The sequence below is a fragment of the Ictidomys tridecemlineatus genome, chromosome 1, assembly GCF_052094955.1.
Source record: "Ictidomys tridecemlineatus isolate mIctTri1 chromosome 1, mIctTri1.hap1, whole genome shotgun sequence".
Taxonomy (NCBI): domain Eukaryota; kingdom Metazoa; phylum Chordata; class Mammalia; order Rodentia; family Sciuridae; genus Ictidomys; species Ictidomys tridecemlineatus.
This window is the reverse complement of record NC_135477.1, coordinates 228,644,274-228,668,629: the sequence shown is the minus strand read 5'-3', so window position 1 is coordinate 228,668,629 and position 24,356 is coordinate 228,644,274. Positions and strand designations below refer to the sequence as shown.

The 24,356-nt window shown below is 40.8% G+C and overlaps 1 long non-coding RNA gene across 1 annotated transcript in view; it reads left to right on the top strand.

Annotated features, from left to right (window-relative positions):
- The window catches only part of LOC120885512 (uncharacterized), a 50,934-nt gene extending 26,781 nt beyond the window's left edge, over positions 1-24,153 (top strand). The window contains exons 2-3 of the long non-coding RNA XR_005728177.2: positions 15,319-15,422; positions 24,017-24,153. This is a non-coding gene — a long non-coding RNA (uncharacterized LOC120885512). The remainder of the gene's footprint in view (positions 1-15,318; positions 15,423-24,016) is intronic.
- Positions 24,154-24,356: the final 203 nt, after the last annotated feature.

Sequence of the window (24,356 nt, the reverse complement as noted above, 5' to 3'; positions counted from 1 at the left end):
ACCACAGGCCAGAGGGGACTCACAAATCCCCAGGGGCCCCTCGAAAATCGGGTTGCTTCCCCGACTTCTGAGCTACCAGGACACTGGAGCCCTGGACCCATGGCTAGTTGGTCACTGCCCCAGTGGAGAGCAATCTCTGGGGCCACAGGTTGCGCAGAGGGGGGAGCAGCCCTGCTTCACGTGGGGAGCAGCTGGGAGCTGCCAGCTCACAGGAGAATTAGCTGTCTAGGAAGCTTACCCCGGCGGCATGCTGAGGCGAGGTTATTAATCTGCCTGTGAATAGGCTTCTTTCCCCCTAGAAAATCTGAAACAGGAAACAGTTTGCTCTAAGCACAGTTGTACCTCGTGCTTGTTAGGAAGGATAGGACAAGGAGTTTCTCCAACACAGCAAGGTCCATTGAAATGACAATGCTTAAAAGCTCAAAACTGTTGATTGGCACCTGAATAGACACTTCTCAGTGTCTCACTATCTCTAGCAATCAGAGAAATGCAAATCAAAACCACCCTAAGATACCATCTCACTCCAGTAAGATTGGCAGCCATTATGAAGTCAAACAACAACAAGTGCTGGCGAGGATGTGGGGAAAAGGGTACACTTGTACATTGTTGGTGGGACTGCAAATTGGTGCAGCCAATTTGGAAAGCAGTATGGAGATTTCTTGGAAAGCTGGGAATGGAACCACCATTTGACCCAGCTATTCCTCTTCTCGGTCTATTCCCTAAAGACCTAAAAAGAGCATGCTACAGGGACACTGCTACATCAATGTTCATAGCAGCACAATTCACAATAGCAAGACTGTGGAACCAACCTAGATGCCCTTCAATAGACGAATGGATTAAAAAAAATGTGGCATTTATACACAATGGAGTATTACTCTGCATTAAAAAATGACAAAATCATAGAATTTGGAGGGAAATTGATGGCATTAGAGCAGATTATGCTAAGTGAAGCTAGCCAAGCCCTAAAAAACAAATGCCAAATGTCTTCTTTGATATAAGGAGAGTAACTAAGAACAGACAAGGGAGAAGAGCATGAGAAGAAGACCAATATTAAACAAGGATGAGAGGTGGGAGGGAAAGGGAGAGAGAAGGGAAATTGCATGGAAATGGAAGGAGACCCTCAGGGTTATAAAAAATTACATACAAGAGGAAGTGAGGGGAAAGGGAAAAATAATACAAGGGGGAGGAATGAATTACAGTAGAAGGGGTAGAGAGAGAAGAGGGGAGGGGAGGGGAGGGGGATAGTAGAGGATAGGAAAGGCAGCAGAATACAACAGACATGAGTATGTCAATATGTAAGTCAATGGAAGTGTAACTGATGTGATTCTGCAAGCTGTATACGGGGTAAAATGGGAGTTCATAACCCACTTGAATCAAAATGTGAAATATGATATATTAAGAACTATGTAATGTTTTGAACAACCAACAATAAAAAAAAAAAACTCAAAATTGTGTTTCCCAACCTAGTGCTTCACAACACCAAGATGGTTTTTTTTTTGTTCTTTTTTTTATTGATTGTTCAAAACATTACAGAGCTCATGATATATCATCTTTCATACATTTGACTCAATTGGGTTTTGAACTCCCATTTTTACCCCAAATACAGATTGCAGAATCACATCTGTTACATACTCACATTTTTACATAATGGCATATTAGTGACTGTTGTATTCTGCTACCTTTCCTATCCCCTACTATCCCCCCTCCCCTTCTCTCCCCTCCCATCTTCCCTCTCTACCTCCTCTGCTGTTGTTCAATTCTCTCCCTTTTTTTTTTAGTAATGGTTCATCATAAACCCAGCATTCTCCGTCTTCATGGAAGAACCTTGTCTCCCACTGAATTTCCTTCTCCTTCTTTTCTTCGGCTTCTGCTTTTTGTCTTTCTTCAAGTCTGTGCTTTGCTTCAGTTGCTGCATCGATTCTCTGCCTTTTAAATTGAAAGTGACATCTTTCCAAAGGCAGCAGGACTCATACTCATTCTGGTCTTCCAACTTCCTCACTTTCTTCTTGATTATAGGCAACTTCTTGGTATCTACAAAGACCATATTTCCCCCTGTTGCATATTTTGCATACGTTACACCATTCCATTCCCCTTCAATCGAGCAAAAAGATTCTTATCATTTGGAGAAAAAATCTCAGCAGTAATTCTGTGTTTCTTGCCTCCATATAAGAGTTGTTTTAGAAAATTAGTACACTGTATTAAAAGCAAGTGTTAGGAAATTTCATGGTTTCACTTAGGATAACTTTTATTTTGGAAATGAACTATTATCATTAAATTGCATCTAAATGAACTATATTTTAAATTGCTTCTAACCTGGGTTACAGTTGAATTATATTCAGTGCTTCTTAAGACTTCATAAGTTAATTTTTCCAACCTTTAAAAAAAAACTATATTGATGGCCCCTAGGTTAAAGAGGAAATGTGTGGCAGCCACATGAGTAACGTCAGGGTCACTGTCTTCTATTTTTCTAATCCTCTGACTGTCTATTTGGTCAGATTTCTATTTGGGATTCGTCTCAACCAGCCACTAACTCTATGTCTCGGACTTTCTCAACAGTCTTGTACTCCTGCCATCTCTGACCAGTGCTGGGCTGGGCTGGGCTGGGTCATGTTAAGAGAGTCTGTGAGGGTGTTTTTAAGGTTCCAGGAAAACACTTTTTGAAAAGTCTCCTAGGAAAATGAGCTTAAACTAAATGTAGTTCCTGCTTCTGTTTAGTTCTCACTAGTGGTTCTTTGAAGCTGAAAACAGCCCAATATGAGGGCCAGGAGCTTTTCTCTTGGCCACCGTTTCCTTTTTCTTCTTTATTATGGAAAGTTTCAAACGTGCACAGTAGTCTGGAGGAAAGAATAGTGATGCTGCACGTACCATCACTCAGCATGGACATTAAACCTCCACTCATTTCAGCCACTGTATTCAGTAGGTGATGGGAAGGGAGGGAGGAACGGAAAGAAAAAAAGAAAAGAGATTCAAATGTGTTGCACAAAACTTGGACCATGTTCCCAGCTCCCCGCATATTTCCTCTTACTTATGAAACCACATTGAAATAGTTCTTAGTACAAATTACACACAATGGGCTTGGCAAAACTCTCTTTAGATTCTGACTTTCAATTGTGATTTCAGAGAAATCATGAGGAATCATTAAAAAGGAATCTGTCTCACTGTAACTTACTACTTTGAATGTGACTCTGAAACAAAACTGATGCCAAGCTCACATTTTACTTCTCAGGGATTTTATCCTCTTGCAGCAAATTCCAGTAAGAAGTTTAAGTTTTTCCCAGCTAAAGAAATGCTGCTCATGGTGGGAAAAGTGGGGGTTCAGGCGGGGGAGCGGAGTACAAATAACATTTGATACCTGAATATCAAAAAGTGCATGAATACCAGCCAATTCATGCACTTTTATATTTCAGACTGTTTAATAAAAAAGGTCCCATGGGGAGTCAGGACCAGCCACTATTCTTGGGGAGGGAGGTGACATGGGCTTGTCTGTTTTGGAGCTTCTCTGATGCAGAATGTGATTCATATCCCCCCCCACTCTCTCTCTCCCCTTCCCTCCCTCCTTCCCTTCCTCCCTTCTTGTTTTCATAGCATGTCCTGACTGAGAAAAGGAGAATTTATACATTAATATCAACAGTCCCTTGCTGAAGTCTAGTTTTCTCTGGGCAAGTGAAAGGGAAAGTAAAAAACATGAGAAGTAGGCACCAATTTTAGCTCCAGATCTTGCCATGTCATTTATCACCAGAGTCATTTGAAACCTCCCATTGTGGGATTTTGTGAACTCAAATGACTGCCCCAAAATACTGCCCATGTCTACATAGCAGCAGATGTAGGTTTGGCATGATGCAGGTCAGGGCCTGGAGTCTTGGCCAGCAACCTCCCTATTTCCACGTGGAGTCCTCCCTAGAACCAGTGCTGAAGGCAGACAAACCTCTGCCGTGAATGCAGGCCAACAGAAGAGGGGTGGCCAGCTGCATAGTTTACACACACACCCCATGTGCAAATGGAAATAAGGTGAGCCAGTCTCTTAGGACACAAATGTCCCGGAAGACCCCTCACCAGCAACCACTTTGGCATCTTATCCTCACAGTGCACGTCAGACATCCCAGGATGGAAGAGTTTCCTCCAGAATCCACAGGTGGCCTCCATTGCTTCAGACAAAGTTTGCTTTCTCAATCAGCTGCAAAAGTACCAGGAAGACTGCCCTCTTCAGAGTTAGTGGCTTGAATTTTTTTCTCTGTTCCATGAGGGATAGACAGGTATTTTAAGTTCCAGGGATTCTTTTCTTCGGTTCTCAAGCAGATGATTTTAGAAGGTATGAAGGGAGCTCTGCGTACACAGGGAGGTACATAGTAGGTCTTTGCATTTGTCCTCGTAGATTAAGTCCTAAACTGCGTGACTGTGGGATGCACCTGATTTCTAGAATTAGAGACAGGAATGCTTGCTTATGTCACAGATTCTTGTCAGGATTGAATTCTTTAAACATATGCAAAGCACCTGACTTGAGGAATATGGAGTTGTAATTTTAGTGCCCTCTTCCAAAAAAAAAAAAAAGGAATCTGGGAATTTTGCCGTTCTGGAACCCAACTAGATACTTTAGTCCAAAATATTTCCCACCATAACTTATTACTCATTGGAGTATGAAAAGGATACAAATGTGGGTGAGAACCACCAGAAAATACTCATGAGCTAGAAGTACTGCATAGTCTACATCTCATGTAAGATATTTTAGATACTTTTCCCCCTATTTTTTTTCCAACTCACTTAGACATAAAAGAAATGGCATCCATTAAACCAAGTTTGGAAAGTGAAGTCTTTACAAAGTTTATATTGCTAATTAAATTAAGGGTTTTTTTTAGTAGATCAAGGACAAATAGCTGAGTTCAACAAAATATTTCCTTTGATCTCAAGGTTCTTTACTTCAAAGACAAACCAGCAGGATCACACAGGTGGCTGCCAGTGGTCCTGTCTTAACTTTGGGTGAGGGGCTCCTGGTGAAAAGATTGCACAGACAGCCTGCTTCAAGCACTAAGAATGCCTGTGGGAATGTCGGAGGTTGACTCTGCCCAGACTAGATGAGATGTCTCAGGAACATAAATGAATCAGTCGATGTGGGTTTGAGGGCTGGATCTGTCATTACCCACATCCCATGAGAAAGTAACTTGCCGTCAGTTTTCAGGACTAATAAAGATTTCTCCCCGCCTTTTGAGATCAATGATTCCTAACCTATTTATTTCAGAGCTTTGATAAGAAGATAATGCTGGGTCTTTAGATACATGAAATACCAAAATAAGTTTAAGAAATACAATTCAAGAAGGACTCTCAAGAAGTTTGCTTTATCTTCCAGGAAGAATTTTTTTTTTTACCCTTGTATCTCCAGTGCTTAGTACAGAGTAGGTGCTTAAAAGTTCTTTGCTAAATGAGTGAGGGGGAAATGCAGACTGTGTTGAAGGATGGGCCCGGGACTCTCTGCCACTTATATTTGTTTTTCCAATGGATTTGTTGATCCAATGAATAGATCCTTATAGTAGAACCCTGGTTCTCCTTGGTCCTAGAATGTAGTAGGAAGGAATTACTAGGGTTGGTGGGGAGAAGGGAAATGGGGAAGGGATGGCAAGAGAAAGGTCCATTGTAGAGCAAGGAAGGAAGAAGGACAGCCATGAGAAAGGAAGCAGATTTCTAGCAACTGTCTTCCACAGGAGCACCTTCTGTGCCCAGCTCAACATTATCCCTTTAAGTCCAAATTTGCCTCTGACAGAATGGATGGAACATTTCCTCTATTTCCAAATTCTTATAAGTCTGGAGGCCAAACACCCAATTTATCAGTGAAATACACAAGTCATCCTCAATTCTTAGTCACAAAAGAGGTTTTGGGATGCTGGGGAAATCCACATGCTGACTACATGGTGAGAACATAATGAATAATGACAGCAGACACTGGAAGCCACCATAGCTTTTAGAGATTTTTTTTTAGTAACCTCCATATACCTTCAGCTTTTCATTCCCACAATATCTTTGGACCAACTTCCTTTTTGAGAATCAAGCAGCTGTTAAAGGGCTGTATGCTCATTGCTATAAGCTCTAGGTTCCAATGGAATCTTTCTACTGGTGTCGCCATTCAGTATTGCAACATTGGTATTCCCTCCACCTTAGATGGATTGTTCTTCCTTTGACATTGTGGCGGTTTCTTAATCCCTGTCTGCAGGAAAGCAGTCCTTGGATAGAAGAGTGACTCAGTTGAGAAAAATGAACACATGAAATGAAATGAAAAAAAGAGACATTCAAAGACACTGGTATGGCTGAGAATGTTTGAGGCTGCAAGTACCAAGGAACCCAACCTTAGGTCCTTTAAACATAATGGCATATACTTCCATAAAGAGAAGTCTAGAGACAGGTGGCTCCAGGGTTACACAACTTCCCTGCTATTCTATCTACTCAAGAAAGGCAGTGATAGTGTGGCCATGAGGAACACAGCCATCTGGGTTCAGATCCCAACTTTGGTGCTTCATGGTTGTGGGACTTCCCTCAAGTTGTCCAACTTTTCTAAGTCTTAATTTCCTCCTCTATAAACTGGAGAAAACAGTGGTATCTCCCTCACAAGGTTGTTATGAGCATTAAATTAGTCAACAGACGTAAACTGCTTAGCCAGAGCCTGTCACGGAATGAACACTAGGTAAGTGTGAATGTGGTCGCGAGGAGAGCAGCTCAGCATGGTTTAACACGGTCTCACTGGACTTCAAGTCTACCAAGCTGGCCTCTCTGCCCATGTGGCTTCCTTACACACAGGAGACCAGCTACTTGATTGTGCTGGAAACTGGAGTTAGAACCCTCTGCCTGCCAACCCCCATCTAGTTGCCTTAGATACCAAGGGGCAGTTGTGGACTTCCAGCTGGCCTCTGTGCTTGACTTCAACCCGTGTAAGGATCAGGCTCTGTAAATCAGCATGCTGGTGTTGCCTGCTTTACCTATTGTCATGTAAAATAGGGAAGTAAAACCCGCTTTCCATTTCACCTCACTGTGGGGCACAATATATAGCATGCCAAAGCCCTCAGGAAAGGCCTATAGATCTGTCTGCAAAATACAGCAGTGGGGAACATCATTGCCTTACCAAGAGCCTTGGGGAGCAGTAAAAGTCCATAAAGGTTCAGGAAAGGCATTGGTCAGCTGTGTTCAAGTTTGCATTTGAAATGTACCTCAAAGGCTCCTGTGTTGCAAACTTGGTCCCCAGTGCAGTAGTGGGCCTTTGGGAAGTGATTCAATAGAGAGGGTTCTGGCCTCATCAGTGGAGTAACCCTCTGATAGTTGAATGGCTTACTGGGAAGTGGTGGGGGCTATGGGAGCAGGGACCTGCTGGAAAGGAATGGATCCTTGGGGCCATGCTCTTGGGGACTATATCTTGTCCCTAGACCCTTTCCCCCACCTCCTCAATTGCCATGAGCTGAGCAGCTTTCCTCTGCCACACCTTTTTGCTATGATGTTCTGCCTCAGGCCCAATACAATGAGCCAGCTGACCATGGACTGAAACCTCTGAAACTGAGCCAAGATAAATCTTTCCTCCTTAAAGTTGTTCATGTCCAGTGTTAGGGTCCCAGATAAAAAGCTTGTAACATAAATAGTAACAACCAGTGTATAGTTTTGTATAACTATGTGTCAGGCATTTTCCTAAGGTCATGAAATGGTAGAGTAAGATTGTGCCCTTATATTCTACATTTCAAGCCAAGGCTCTAGGCCACACTTTCTCACCAGAACTCTAGAAGAATAAGCTCTTTGGTGATCAGTCAGAGCAATGGTTCTCAAATTTGATTGTGTATTAGAATTATCCAGGAACATTGTGAAACAGAGATTACTGGGTCAGCATGTACCGGAGCAGGCTCCTTCTATCAGCTTAGGAGAGCTGCCCGAGGACATCTCTTCCCAGCTCCACATTCAACATCACCATGTCAGTAGCTTGAGGTCAGTTTTAGTGATGGAATTTAACCACGAGGGTCAGCACTGTAAGGCATTTGCTCTCAGAAGAGATAGTGTTCAACTTTTACCAGCACGCCATTGGCTAGTACCCATCTTCAGAGTCTGACTCAATAGTCTTAAATAGCACCTGAGATTTATTGCCTGTGGTGCTGGGGATCAAACCCAGGACCTCCTATATGCTAGGTAAGCATTCTACCACTAAGCTGTACTCCAGCCCCTAAAAATTTGTATTTCTAGCACATTTCCAGAGTGATGGTCATTCCACTCATTCAGGGAAACTTGGAAGGCCATTTCAGAGAGTCCTGACTCAGGCAATAGATTCTTCTCTTTCAATTAAAGCAGATGTTATCAGAGCAAGAGTACTGGTGGTTTCACAAAGAATGTTAGCTGTGGACAACCTTCTAGCACATCAGTACTACTAAGAGCTAATGTGTACAGAATGTGGACTGTAGGCCAGCAACTATCTTAGTCATGATGTGCGCTAATTTATTTAATCTTTCCCTTAACCTTGACTTTGGGTTCTGTTACTATTGCTGAGGTTGAAGCAGAGAATAGTCACATAGTTTGCCCAGGTTTATATTGGGAGTCACTGGGATGTGAACATGAATAGTCTGGCTCCAGAGCCCATGAATTTAACTACTGCATCACAATTCACAGATGAGCTCTGACTGTAATCCTGCCAAATATAAATCTAGTAACAATTCCTTTTAAAAAAAAAGTTCAAAGAAAATGCACAATGGTTCATGCCTATAATTCCTGTTACTAGAGAAGCTGAAGTAGGAGGATGACAAATTCAAGGCCAGCTTGAACAATTTAGCAAGACACTGTCTCAAAATAAAATAAAAAGGGATGAAGGTGTATGTCAATGGTAGAACACTCTTGCCTAGCATACAAAAGCACCTGGGTTCCATCCGTCACACACACACACACCCATACAAAACCATACACACACACACACACACACACAAAGAAATTGGGAGGTGCAATTTGTATTTGATTCTCCCTTCTTGACTTCAATGATTTCAAGAAAAATGGATAGAAAAGTCTTCATTTGTCTCATTGTCCTTCCTCTTCCAACACCATGAACGTGCAGCAGACCACACCACTGGTTGATAAGAAAGTTGGGAGTCAGTAAACTTTTCCAGGGAAGGACAAGATACTGAATGTTTAAACTTTGTAGGCCATCTACTCCACTCTGCCTTCAAAGGTTAAAAATATGTGAGAATAAGTATTGCTATGTCCCAGTTAAACAATGTTTACATAAATAGACATTGGGCCCTATTCACCTATAGGCTATGGGGATGGCTTGCCCTAAATTCATCTAGAAGTTACTCTTTATTCTTTAATAACTAGCAGAAGTTATATCTTCATTAAACTTAGGCAGATCTTCACAAAACAAGACACCAGCACATCTGAGTAACCGTTGAGCAGATACCATGGGACCATCTTCAGAAGACAATCTATTTCTCTGGTTCTAATTTGGGTGTAGAAGACCTTCCTTGCTTTAGATTATGATAGTAGGCTCAGTTGGCTGGAGAATCATGCTGCTGAGACAAAGGCCCACAGATGCAAACTTATCTTAGCTTCAGTGTCCTTGGCCAAGAAGGGACTGAGACAAGCAGGAGAGTATGTTCTCATGATCAACTTACACGTATGTTGACTCAACCATGACAAATTCAGAGTGTAGTTTATAAATCAATAGTGTCATCTTTCTTCAAAAATGTTTATGCATTCAATTTTATAAATCAACATAATGCAAAGAATGTGATGATGCTCTGTTAAGGGATTGGAAAACAATGTATCCCACACCCATCATCTTCTTAAGAGTGAGATTGCTGCCCTCTTGGTAAATGCCCCATAACTTTTCTTCTAGGCTCTAACCTGTTCTCCCTGCTTCCAGACTCTCACTGCCCCTGATACATTTTCACAATGTTCATCCCTGATCCTTCTGAATTTATGACTAACCCTCTCTGGATTACCATTGCTAATTGTCTTTAGATCAAACTCCCTAGCTAGCATTCAAGAACTGATATCATTTAGCTTCATTTTCTCCCTCCTACTCTATCTTAAACTCATCTCATTTCTGTGTCTAGATAGTCATGACTTGAGGAAGGAAATTCCAAGGACTTAGTCCAATGATACAAATGTTTTAATTAAATCAGTAAAACCCCACATAGCCTTAGAAAAAACATATCCATAAACAAAGGCAAGACAAAGCTATAGGCAACAAGATAATCTAGAGTCAAAGGAATAATCTGACAAAGTTCTAGAAATAGGGAAATAGAAGGCAACGTATCCCCTCCTCTGTGGTGTCTGATATAGAGTACCTGGACACATAAGGAATCTTAAATACAATAGGGCTGATGCCCTAGGTCAATGTTTTCCAAACTTACATTTTCATTAGAATCACTTGGGTGATTTTTTAACTGTAGTATTAATAGACACCACCCCATGACCAGGAAAAAGAACAGGAATCTAAACTTTAATAAATGCTTGCTTTTGATTATTCATATTTGGGGAAATGCTGCCTTCACATTAAATAAAATCACCTGGAGACCATGCAGAGCAACCACATGGAGAGGCTACGTGGAAGTGTTCTGGCTAACTGCCCAGCTAAGGTTCCAGCCAACAGCCAGGCTCAACTGCTAGACATGTATGAAGATGCATCCAGAGGACCCCAGTCCCCAGACACCAAGGAACCCCAACTGAGCCCCAGACATCACGGAAGAGAGACAAATTGTCCTCTCTTTGCCCTGTCTGAATTCCTGACCAACAGAATCCAAGAGCCCAATAAAATGGTTGCTTATTTTTTAAAAAGTATCAGGGGAACTTTTTAAAAATGGTAGAGTTTAGATCTTGTCCCCAACACATCCTAACTTATTTAGTCCTGGGGTAGGACCTGGTATTAATATTTCCCCATACGTTTTGTTATTAAAAACTTTAAACATCAAGAAGAATTGAATGAAGCTGGGTGTAGTGGCGCATGCCTGTAATTCCAATGGCTCCAGAGGCTGAAATAGGAGCATTTTGAGTTCAAAACCAGCCTCAACAAAAAGCGAGGCGCTAAGCAACTCAATGAGACTCTGTCTCTAAATAAAATACAAAATTGGGCTGGGGACATGGCTCAGTGGTTGAGTTCAATCCTCAGTATGGAAAAAAAAAGAGTTAAATGAATAATGTGTAAAAATATGAGATCCATCATATATATCATTTATGTATCTCATATATATGATGGATCTCAGATATAAATATATACATATATGTATAACTATATACACATATATGCATATATGTATACATTGAGAGAGAAAAAGAGACAGAGAGATGAACTATTTGAAAATAATTTGCAGCTATGACATTGGATCCATAAGTCCTTTAGGATTGAACTATCCAAAAATAAGTATGTTTTTCTACATAACCACAATGTATAATAAAATAAACACCATAATTTCTTGTTGTCCAGTTCATATGCACATCTCCACTGTCCCCTAAATCTTCCTTTTAGCAGATTTTTTAAAACTGAGATTCAATCAAATTGTATACATTGTATTTGGTCCTTAAGGCTCTTGAGTTTATTGTTCTCCTTTTATTTATTTATTTTTTATTACACTGACTTTTTAAAGCAGGTGGAAAGAATAGACAACAATATGTATTGGTCTGATTGTCTCTTCATGGTGTTATTTAACTTGGACATCTTTTCCTAGGAGTTTCCTATAAATTAAAGTCTAAAAAAATAGACTCAGAATAAACATCTGGAAGACACAACTCACAGAAAATGGATACTTCACATCAGGTGACACATACTATCAGGTACCATGATGAGTGAGTTTGATCCTTTGATTAGAGAGGCAAACATCCCACCTCCCCATTTAAATATATTTTTCCATTTGCAATTAACAAGGAACCTATGAGGTAAAATTCTGGCCCATTAATACCCTGTTTCCTCAACAAAATTTAAACTATTATTTTTAGCATCCACTAATGACAGTGAAAGAATCATTGCAAAATGTTCACTATTTTTTTTTTTTTACTTTTCTACTAAGGCAATATTTACAGTAAAAATTCATCTTTTTATTCTGTACAATTGTTCAAAACTTGAGAAATATATACATTTGTATAACCACCACAACCACTAGGAGATGGAATAGTTCCATGCCCTCCCCAAATTGCCTGCATCCCATTATAGTCAAGTCCTCCCTGACCCCAGCCCCTGATAGCCACTGATCTCTTTCTGTCCCTTTAGATCTGCCTTTTATAGAACGGCACATACCAAAAATCAAATTTTGTATCGTCTTTTGAGATTGACTTCTTTCATCAGCAAAGTACATTTGAGATCCATCCCGGTTGTTACTGTGTCAATAATCCTTTCCTTTGAATTGCTGAATACTGTTCTATTGTTCGGGTGTATTAGTTTGCTTATCCACTAAGTGACATTTGGGTTGTTTGCAGTTTAGGGTAATTATAGATAAAACCATACAAACATTCTAATCCAGGTCTTTGTGTGAACATAAGTTTTTATTTCACTTGGACAAATACTTAGAAATGGTATTGCTAAGTCATTTAGTAAATGAATGTTTAACTTTAAAAAAAAAATACTGCCAAGTTCTTTTCCACAGTGTCTGTACCATCTATATTCCTGCCTGCAATGTACGAGTTAATAGAGATACTTTTAAAATTCTCTCATCCTTTTTGTTTCTTAGCTGGCATTCTCTCATGAAGAAGAGCATGTCCCCAGCAAATTGAGATGAACTATAGTTCTTTTTATAAAGGCAGAGTGAATGCTAATTATTTCCACCTCATTACTAATTTTTTGATCAAGAGTTTTATGAGTGTTATCTCCAAGAGCAGCAAGTGACTTCCTTCTTCTTTTTTTTTTTTTTTCTCTTATTCTCCCTTTCTTTTTTATAACTATGGACTTAGAGGTTTTGTTGTTGTTATTGTTGTTTTTATGTAACTTTATTTTATTTATTCATTTTTATGTGGTGCTGAGGATAGAACCCAGGGCCTTGCATGTGCTAGGCAAGTGCTCTACTGCTGAGCCATAACCCCAGGCACTGGATTTAGAGTTTTTATTTCATATTTTTCAATCAGTTACAGTTATCATTCTTTTTAATGCTCAAATTGTCCCAAATTTGCCAACTGGGAAGGCTGTCAATCTAATTCTCTGAACTTTTGTTATGACTTCATTAATCATGGACACTTTTCATTGTCTGGCACAGTAAGACTCCCATCCTCACCTTGAACTTTCCCTGAACCAAGCCAAGAATCAGCCATTTCTCCAAGAAAACTGTTCCTTTTGATGGTACTTAGAAACCAAGTCTGAGAGCAGAAGGTGTCTCATGGCTACTGTAGTGTCAACACTTCTAGATCCTTTAAGTATAAATATACACACACACACACACACACACACACACACATTTAAATAAAACACTAGGGTATATACAAGCATTGAAATCGTGACATGCCAATATTTCTGATTAAAGCTTAATCTTCTTACCATCTTTGATTTTTATTTGCATCAATTTCTCCTTATATCAGAAATCTTGATTCTTAGTAAAAAAAAAAAAACATATATAGTAATTTTCTTTATCCCAACACAAGTAAATTAATGTCTTAATTACAATGGCAGCCTTACCATCATTCAGAAATGACTAAGGAAAGTTCAAGATTTCTTTGCAGTTCTTTTTGTCCTTGTACTATTTATTTCCCATGAGCACTGAGTTCAAAAGTTACTTAATATACTTCTTATTCTATGTGGTTATATTTCCAGCCTGATACAGTTAGGCATTTGTTTCCATTTATTTTCAATTTTAGGGTTTGGCAGAATCTATTCTCAAAGTTTTCCAGGGATTTACCTAGTGCAGTTAAGGAATGAGAAGCCATAAGGGATTCTTTCCTCTTTCTCCCTTTTCCCTCACCCTGGGCGGGGGAAGGGGGGGGGACTTCTGTTCCATTTCCTTCCATTGAAATACCACCTTTTCTTTACAGCTTACTTCCTCCATCCACCCAGGCCTTTCTTTGATCCCATGTATCAAAAGTGGTATTTCCCTCCTCTGGATCCCAATGGCCTTTTAATCTTATTCCTGATAAGGCTCTTGAAATATTTTCCTTTGCATTACAGTCCTTGTGTCAAGGGTGAGCAACCTTTTGCTCTAAAGGGCCAGATAATAAATATTTCAGAATTATAGGTAACATGCATCTCTGGTGCACACTATTTTATAATCTTACATATTACTAGATAGCAGGGCCTATAAAGACAGGTGGTGTCCTGAGATGTGTCCCTTGGACATAGTTTGCCAACACCTTCCTTATGTCATCTTCCTGATGCAAATTTATGAGGGGTTGCAAAAATCTCTCACTCATCCCTGTGCACCCCACTTACAGCAGAGTATATGGGAAAGGGTGTTCACTGAAGGTTTACTTAATTCATGATTTCATTAGTACTTCAGGGTACTGAGCTGCACAGAACTATAAAAACACTGCATTAGCACAGACCACAGACCAGTAACCAGTGGATAACACTAACCTTTGTCCAGGAGTGAGAAAAGGGTGGCAGTGGTATAAAGAAGCTAATCATCATAGACAAAGGGGTTTCTGGATACCAAAACAAGTATTCGAGGAAAGAGAGTTTGTGCCTAAAAATCTACAGAAACAGGTAAGATTACAGATGTGGGAACAATTGAAACTCCCTCCTGTAACTCAAGAAGTGGCCTCCAGTACCTGGGAGGGTGCAGGTTGAATAACCTTTATGCAAAATGCTGAGGATCAGAAGTATTTCAGATTTTAGAATAATTTCATATAATGACATCTTGGTGATAGGACCCAAACACAAAAGTCATTTGTATTTCATTTACACTCTGCATACATGGCCTGAAAGTAATCTTATGCAATATTTTTCATGTGCCTGCATTTTTACCATGACCCATCGCAGGAGGTCAGGTGTGGAATTTTCCCTGTGCAGCATTCAAAAAGCTTTAGATTTCAGAGCATTTCAGATTTGGGGTTTTGGGATTAGGGATGCTCCGCCTGTATTACCCCTCTCTTCAGGAGGACATGCCAACAATAAGGAGCCTCTACTTGCAGCAGAGGAACAAAGATTGACCCCAACTAGAATGGAATGAAACAAACTTGCAGCTGGTTTCCAGTGCTTCAGCACCTGAATTTGTCAGGCCTCAGGAAAAGAAAATAGGGCGCGAATAATGCTACTGAGAACAGAGTGTTTTGCTAAAATTTTTTTGTGCACACCTTCCTGAAACAGCTCTGGGAGTTTACACCTTAGTGCAAACATGCTAATTTTACTGGGAGGAAAAACCACTGGAAATGCTTTTTGAAAATAATCTGTTGTCTGTGTTCCAGGAAGTTTCTATTGACACTAAATTTCCACCTCTGATGCAAATCCTGATGTCCTGGTGATGTTACATCCTACTGCTGGGATCTCTACCCACATCTGACTTTAAAAGGTACAGGTCTTTGTGGTTGCTGCCAAAGAATTTAGGAGTCTGCTTAAAGCATTTTTAATTCTAAGAAAATTTATTTCCATAGGTAGTTGGGATGAAATGTATGAGAAATCCATCCAAAGGTACTGCAAACATCAGTGTTTGAAGTGACGATTTTGTCTCTTCCTTTAACCTATCTTAAGCCACATGTTGTCGTAAATTAAAAGGAAAGAGGGCAATGGAACCAAATGGTCTCTCTGAGTAGCATTAATCCTATTAAGAGTAGTCTGTGACAAGAGCTGAAGCTTTGCTTTTTAAGCACAAGCAAGTTAAACATCTGAACTATTTCTGCTGTCTCTTAAATACTGAGATGCAACACATTTGTGATACTTGTTGACATTTGTTATACTTTTGATGAACAATTAGCCTGCAAGAATATTAACAGGAAATTCCATTTATGAGATAAGCAGCTGTTTGTGCAAAGCTTCAGCCAGATCATGGGACCAAAATCCTCTTCATGCAACTACTGATGGTTGAATAGTCAGCATTCCTTAAGTGTCCGAAAGGAAATGCTTTGAAAATAACTTTTATGGCTAATTTTGACCCATATTTTTGTAAGGGGAAAATAGTTTTTATGGTGAATTTTAAGTCCAAATCTTGCAATGGGTAAAATATGAGTGTTCAATAGTGTCCTTAATTACCATGTAAATTTCAAATAACAGTTATCAACAAATGACTGAACCTAATAAGTTCCAAGCTGTAATACAGAATCCTAAAACTTGTCTTAAGAACCCTAATTCCAGAGCATATCATAATGCATTAGTATTTCTCTCATGAAGCAAAATTCTAAGAACACAGTCTTATTCAAGAAAATTAGCTACTTGTGAGCTCTTAAAACATTTAGTATAATATTCACATTGCAACATTTATTTATCAACCACTGAATTACTGGGGATACAGCTCCAAATGGCTGAGAGGGGAAAAGGCCAGTAAATAACTAGGGTGCTTTGCCATAACAGGATAATGGAAGGTCTGAGAAAGAATTAAGAAGGTAATACGCTCTTCAAAGAGGGGTAAGGGTTTTATCAAATGTTCACTCACAATGCATCAATCATCAAATCCTGTAGAACCTAGCTCCCAAATTTCATTCTCATCTTCCTCTTCCTCTTTATCCCAACGGTCCAGTATCCTCCTTCTCCACCCCCACATCTCCCTTAATGCCAAAGCCCACCTGCCTCCATCTGGCCTGCTTGCTTCTTGTCTTATTATATACTGAGTCCAAACTTTTTGGATTATGTGTCCCTATTAGCAAAATATTTCTGAGGAGTCATTTTCGATATGACATTTATTTAGAAATTATGCACATGTACCACTTACTCTCAAGGTACATATTAAATATCAGTAAAGCTTAGCATTTATTACTACTTTGCAGATTAAAGAATTCATCTGTGTCCAATTTTCTCTTAATATTTTCTTGCATGCATTCTGGGAGATAGGCCCTCCTGCAACTTGGGAGATCACTTCAAAAGAGCCACACAGTGAAGTTTCTGAAATAATATCAGATCATAATTAAGGCCTTGTCTAAAGTCCTACAATTATGTTCTTTAGGTTTTACTGTAAAATAAACTCAGAGTCCTTACAGATTTCCTTTTTGCCCATTAACAGCCTCAGAGATGACTATAAAAATAAACAGTTATTCACTCAGATAAAGAGATCCATCCCTCATCCTCACTCTCATCTTCACTGCCCTAGACTCCAGCCCTCTGCTCCAGTGCTCTCGGACTTCTGGTACAGAAGGGGTTAAGATAGAAAAAGTGCTGCCTGTGAATGGCAATTCTTTTATAAGCTTTTTAAAAATTGACATAATATTTGTGCATGTTTATGGGGTATAACATAATTCAATACACATACACAAGGTGTAAGGATCAAATTGGAGTAATTTAGTATTTCTACTTTTTCGAATATTAATTTCTATGCTTTGAGGACATTTGAACTCTCGTAGTTATTTTGAAATATTTCATAGACTGTTGTAGACTATAGTTACCCCACTAGGCTATCGTGGGATAACACCAGAACTCATTTCTCTTCTAACTGTATTTTGGTGCCCCAGAAATCCCACTTCTGGGTACATTATATCCAAAGGAAATGAAATCATTATATCAAAGAGATACTTGGACTCCAGAGTTTGCTACAGAACTATTCACAATGGCCAAGATATGAGATCAGCCAAGGAGCCCATCAAGGGATGAACGGACAAAGAAAATGTGGGATACATACACAAAGAAATACTACCCAACCACAAAAAAAGAATAAAATTCTGTCCTTTGTGGCAAAGTTGATGGAACTGGAGGACATATACTAAGTGAAATAAGCCCAGCACAGAAAAACAAATTACATGTGGAAAGGAAAATTTAAAACTTTTAGAAAAAGTAAGTTCATTGGTAGCAATTATGGGTTGTTAGATGCCAAACTATTTTCCAGATGAGACTCCTGAGGCTTAGTTACCCAAAAGTCTGATCTACCATTTTTCAAGAGAATTAAGAAATATCCCTTTTAGAGGACATTTCCAGCAAGACTCTCCCTCTGTCCTTTTCTTGTCCTCCTCTCTCTTTTTCCCTTTGCAGCACCTAAGCTGTTCATTGAAACTAGAATTCGCCCCCAAAGTAAGCCATAAAATCGAGAAAGGTCACTCAATTCACCCCCACCCCAAAAATGTGCTTGCAGCAGGTGTCCCGCCCCATCTGCAGAGGCACGAAAAGGACTGTAAGCAAGCAGGTCTTGCAGGGCCTCCCCTACCCGGGTTTATTCCCACTAGAACAACCCCATTGTGAGCTCTCACTGTTCTCCACTCCTGTCTACTTTCATCACACTTAGCACAGGGATACAATTTCCCCAGGGTCTCTGGGTCTTTTTACTTCTGAAGGTTCTCATGCCACATAAACTTTACTAAATGAATTTGTTGTGCTTTCTCTCATTCATCTGACTTTTGTAATAAAGGTGTCAACCATGAGCCTTATGCGGTGGGAGGAAAAGGTCCCCCTCTCTCCCTTCCTCGCCTACAAGCCAAAGGAGTCTTTACTCCACCACCTGTGCTACTCCTTCAGTGAAGATTGGGGAGGAGGGTGCATTCTCTCTTCTTTATCCTATGAGATAAAGAGTCACCTCCTGTGACAAGGTCCAAACACTTGCAGGTGTCCCTAGTCATTTCTTTACCTAAATTTTCACAGAATGTATGCAAATCTCTCCTACACAGTTGCTAATACTTAATCCCTTTGCATGGATTTAAAGTTAAGTAAACTCATCACCCTCAGTTAGCTCCAGCACCTCATTTTGGAACTAGAACTTTGACTATATAAGGGGTAGAGAGGAAGGCTTGAAGGTGTGTGTGTGTGTGTGTGTGTGTGTGTGTGTGTGTGTGTGTGTGTGTGTTTAACAGCATTACTTAATTCATGAAGGAATCAGAAGGATGGAGTGAGGGAGGAAGGGAAGAACAGAGAAAAGAGGAAGAGTAGGAGAGAAGAGAAGTAGATGTCGCAGAGTTCTCAGATAGTAGGGAATTGAAACCAGACTTGATGGAAATGCCCAAGTAACGCTGTGAAGACAAGCAGGTCCAGGACTCAGGGTATCCTTCCTTGCCATCAAATCACCAGCAAAGATCTCCCAGGCGCAGCTGCTTCACCTGCATTGTACTTTAACAGAGGGAGCAAATAATCAAGGGCTGTGTCTCAAGCTTGGAATAGCTCCAGGGGAACAGTAAAGGAAGAGCTGCAAGACAGAGAGGGGACAAAAACTGAGAAGAAGCCAGAAGCTGAAATCAGAGGTGGCAGGGAGCGTGACAGGATGTATCCAAATGTGGGCAAGATCACGAGACATGTGCCTGCAGGACAGAGCATTGAAGCAGATCTGAAGGTGGGTGGGCGGCCGCTGACATCTGGTTTACTCCCACGTGAGGCCCTGTTGTGTCTGGATCTCAAACTAGTTGTCATCCTAAACTAGGAACCTCTCAAGGACAAGAAGAGTAACGTCTCAAGGACCTCTCAAGGTATCTTCTCTAAGACAAGCAAAGCGCTTGCCCCACAATGGATGAAGAAAGCATCTGATTCAAATGTATGATATGTCAAGATCATTGTACTGTGTAACTAATTAAAACAAATTAAAAAACGGAAAAAAAAGAAAACATATTAATACCAATGCTAATTACTTAATAAGTCCTGAGATGTCATTTAATCATGACTGGTAGGCCAATCTGCAAATGGTAGACTGAGCTATTATTATCTAAAAGTGCTCTTGGTTCTTATATTTATTAGGTAATCATAATGAATTGTTTTATATATCTTATAACTTTTCTGGGATTAAAATACTCCTTATTCTTTGGTGGTATCAAGTAGTATGCCAACATCATTGCCCTTCAATGTACTAATGAGCCACTTTGATGGGCTGGGGATGTGGCTCAAGCGGTAGCGCGCTCGCCTGGCACGTGCAGCCCGGGTTCGATCCTCAGCACCACATACCAACAAAGATGTTGTGCCCGCCGGTAACTAAAAAATAAATATTAAAATTCTCTCTGTCTCTCTCTCTCTTTCTCTCTCTCTCAAAAAAAAAAAAAAAATGAGCCACTTTGAATAGGGCCATTGCTATACTTTGGCTCTTAAATGTCCTAAAGGCCAGTGATTCAAGGCTTGTCCCCAGGGTGGTGCTATTGGGAGGTGCTACTTTTAAGAGGTGGGGCTTTGCGGGAAGTCCCGGTCACTGGAGACATGTCCCCAAAGAGGACTGTGAGATGACCCTGGTTCCTTCCTTCCCCCTGCGCCCAGGCTCTTGATGGGAGGAATTTTGATTTGTCATGTATTCCTGTCATAATGTGCTGCCTTGCCCGAAGCAACAGGGCCAGCCAATTATGGACAAACAGTCAGCTAAAATAGATCTTTTCTCCTTATGGGTTGGTTACTTTAGCATTTTGTTACAGCCACAGAAAACTAACATAGCCAGGATGACCTGAAAATGTTCAGGTCCCTGGTACTTACCTGGACTAAAAAACCAAATATTTATAGGGACTGTTCTGGGCTGTATTATATTCCTGCACTATTATCTCAGATGACAACTGTATTTGGAGATGGGGCCTTGAAAGAAGTAATTAAGATAAAATGAAGTTTTAGGGTGGGCCCTAGCCCAATATGACTAGGGCTCTTATAAGAATAGAATACCAGGACAGAGACATGTGTGCACAATAGAAGACCATGTGAGGACCGAGGGATGAGGAGACAACATCTATAAATCAAAGAGAGGTCTCAGGAAAAGCCAACCCTGCCAACCCCTTGATTTTGGACTACCAGCTTCTAGAACTGCCAGAAAATAAATTTGTCCTGTTGAAGCTGCCTAACCCGTGGTAGTTTGTTGCAGAAACTAATACAGAGACTGTGTTGTCCAATCTAAAAATCAGTGCTTGTGGCCTATGTGTAAATGACTCAAGCAACTGAAATCCCTCATATCAGAAACCCAGCCACCCTTAATCCATAGTTAACAGTTTTCCTTCCAAACAGAACTTTGCTTAATCCCAGGAAAGCACCTTCTCAACGCTTCATAAAAAAAATCTTGTAAGGAGGTTCAGTTGCCATCGCTAGGAATATAGCAAATCCCAATTCTGGAACTGAAGTTTTATCACCATGCATCATTTTGAGGACATTTTAAAACCAAACCAAACCAAATATAATTTAGAGAGAATTAAGGACAGAAATCCACGGACCTTTTTATCCTTAACATGTAAGTGTGGGCTACCTTATTATAAGGGAATGCTGTCCTATTTTGAGGAAATCTAAGAATCCTTCCTGCCTTCATGAAGAGGAAGAGTGAAGACCAGCACTCACACACGCTCAGGCCAACCAACAACATAATTAGAAGAGACTTGACCCTGGGGTGGGGTGGGGGGGGAGAATTATTTTAAACTAAATAATTTTTAAAGATCTAAATCAAAAAATGACTTAGAATCTGGCCTTGGTTGTTGATTCCATGCCTTTTAAACACCATGCCTGTTTTCTCCCTCAGAGCTAAAGTAAAAATACCAAAGCTCTTATTTATTAGTACATATTACAAAAATGTTAGCATGTATGTGTCTAAAAGCCTGTTGGGATCCAAAGAAAATGATGAAGCCTCATAAAATGCAGGACAAGTGTGAATTTTTTATTATTATTTTATCCAAGAAACTTCATTCTCATAGACCTTAAATTATTAAGTCTGCCTTCCAATTCTCACCACACGTTAGAGAGATTCAGGTAGGTATAAAGGAAAATCATGAATGTTTCTGGAAGAAATATAAGTATTCCTCTCTACAGTAAGATGACAACATGGAACCAAATTACAAAATTGCCTAATTCACAAAAGGTCATGGAGAACATAGGGAAAGCCTGGCTGGAGAAAAAGAGTTGCATCAGCTGCTCTGCAGGCAGCAAGGAGAGGAAACTCGTGCTCCCAGGTGTTCCCAAAGATGGGTCCGGTGACCCCTAGCCTCCTCTCCCCAAAATCAATACCAAAGCAAAAAGACAAGTGGAGAAAAACCTCCCTGATATCTACCTAGAGTAGGAATCGACCAGAGAGGAGAGAGGAGTAGCTCAGGGGACATGCAGTGAAAGGTCTCCCTGGAACAAACGTTCGGTGTCTCTCCCTCCTGACTCACCCACCAGGAACAAGGGAAAAGAGATTGCAGGTGTGAGTCAGAGAGGACCGTCTCCATGAACAAACAGGGACAGACTTTCTCAAAAAAGAAAATAAGAAGGCAAAACCCACTGAGCTTGTGTAGATCCAGGGCACCAAGTGTACTCCTTAAAATCCTTCAAATTGAAATTGCCATCACAACAGGTGGGTGGCAGAAGAGCATAAAGAACAGGCTCTGGAGCCAGGCTGCTGTGTGCAGTCATGTCCTGCTTCCTTACTGGAGGCCGTGTGACCTTGGGCAGGTTACTTAACACCCCTACCATCAGCAAGATGGTATTACTAGGATACTTCCATATGAGGATAAAATTAGTCAGTGCATATGAAGCTCTTAGAAAAGCACTGGGAAGCTGGTTTAAAAGCATTTGACTACTGTTGCTATCCTGTTCTGGTCAAAGTTCATAAACCTCCCTTTTCTTTTCACCTGCTGGCTAGGAAGGGTGTGGAGGGCCCATGATGGGCGTGGTACCATGCACCATGCTGGTGACCATCAAGTCTCAGCTCCTGGTCTAAAGAAGCTCTCAATCCAGTGGGGGAGGGAGCAAGCATGGGAAGACCCCCACCCCACCCAGGCTCCATTCAGACTCCACACAGTAGGGAACTCAAGCCCTGGGAGGAGGCTGACTTGAGAGACCCCCATTTGCCAACACCTGCCATCAACCCCATGAAGATATGGAAGAGCCTCCTCTTGATTTGCAGTGACCACTTTTCATTTGTTTATTTTTATTTAAATGGTCCACCTCTCCCACCTCTTCCTGCTCTGGTGTTATTTAATGACCTTACTGCTCCAAGCCAGCCCCTTCTTGCCACACCTTTCGCACAGTTTGCCACTTAAGTATGGACTATCAAAGCACAATAGATCCTTTCTTTAAGCTCCTGCATTGCACACATAAGCACCCTGACTCAGCACACACCTGTACTCCATGCCTCTTGAGTTAGCATGGCATTCCAACACACGTGTTCCACGTCTTACATTTTTAATTGTTTTATGCCTCCTTTCCTGTTCCCATGATCTTTAAGGACAAAGAAAGGAAAAAATGGTTCAAAAGTAGAGCTGTGATGTGTGATTGGCTGATTGGGCATCATCTGGTGAACAAAGACCCAAAATTTATTCAGTCCACAACCTTAAAAATCTTCTGCTCTGCAACAGCTTTGCCTGCACAAGTACTAATAGAATGTGTAGCTGGTACATTGGGAATAGTCAATGCTATTTGAGAATGTCAGGGGCCACTACACAAGACAAGTACTTATTGGCCTGAAACTGGCAGTATCAGTAGGGGGTTCTCCATATTCCCAGAGGTCAGAGAGGATGCTACAAGGAGACAAAGCTGTGGGTGAAAAAGGACAGAAGCAGGAAGCAAGGCAACTTCCTGCATTACAAGAAAACCAAAGTCTAGGGAATATCTAGATCATCAAGGACAAGGGAAGGAGCTGGAGAGGAAGGTGAAGATAGAGCCTCATGGGAGCTTGCATGCCATATCAGGGCATTGGAGCCTGTGGGAACCATTAAGGGGTCTGAACCTGGAGGGGAGTGGGTTACACATGATCAGATTTGTGCTTTAGAAAGATCACTCCAGCAAAGCAAATACTGCATGTTTTGGTTTGGATCTTTAATGCCCCCCCCCCAAAAGCTCATGTGCTAGGCAATGCAGGAATGGTCAGGGTGAGATGATCAGACTATCAGAGCTGTAACTTCATCAATGGATTAATCCATTTGATGGATTTATAATTTCTGGAAGCAGGTGAGGCATGCTACAGAAAGTAGATCACAGGGGGCATGCCCTTGGGATTATTTTTTGTTCCTGGCTCCTGTGTGCTCACTCTTGTTCTCTCTCTCTCTCTCTCTCTCTCTCTCTCTCTCTCTCTCTCTCTCTTCCACCCTCTCTTCCTCCCTCTCTCCTTCTGCTTTCCAGCTGCCATGAGCTGAGCAACACTCCTCCACCCACCCTCTGCCATGATGTTCTGCCTCACCTTGGGCCCAGAGCAATGGAATCCAACCCTGGACTGAACCTCTGAAAACATGAGCCAAAATAAACTTGTCTTCCTCCAAGTTGATCTTATCAGGTATTTTGGTCACAGCCGTGAAAAGCTGACTAATAACACTGAGTCACACCCAGGCTGAGCCAGGAGGCGACTCAAAAGCTCTCTCCATGGTTCAGGAACTAAAGTTGAGCTACCGTACTGATGAATGCAGAGATTCCAGAAACATTTTAAAAAATATAGCAGCCCAGACTAGATGACTAATTGACATAG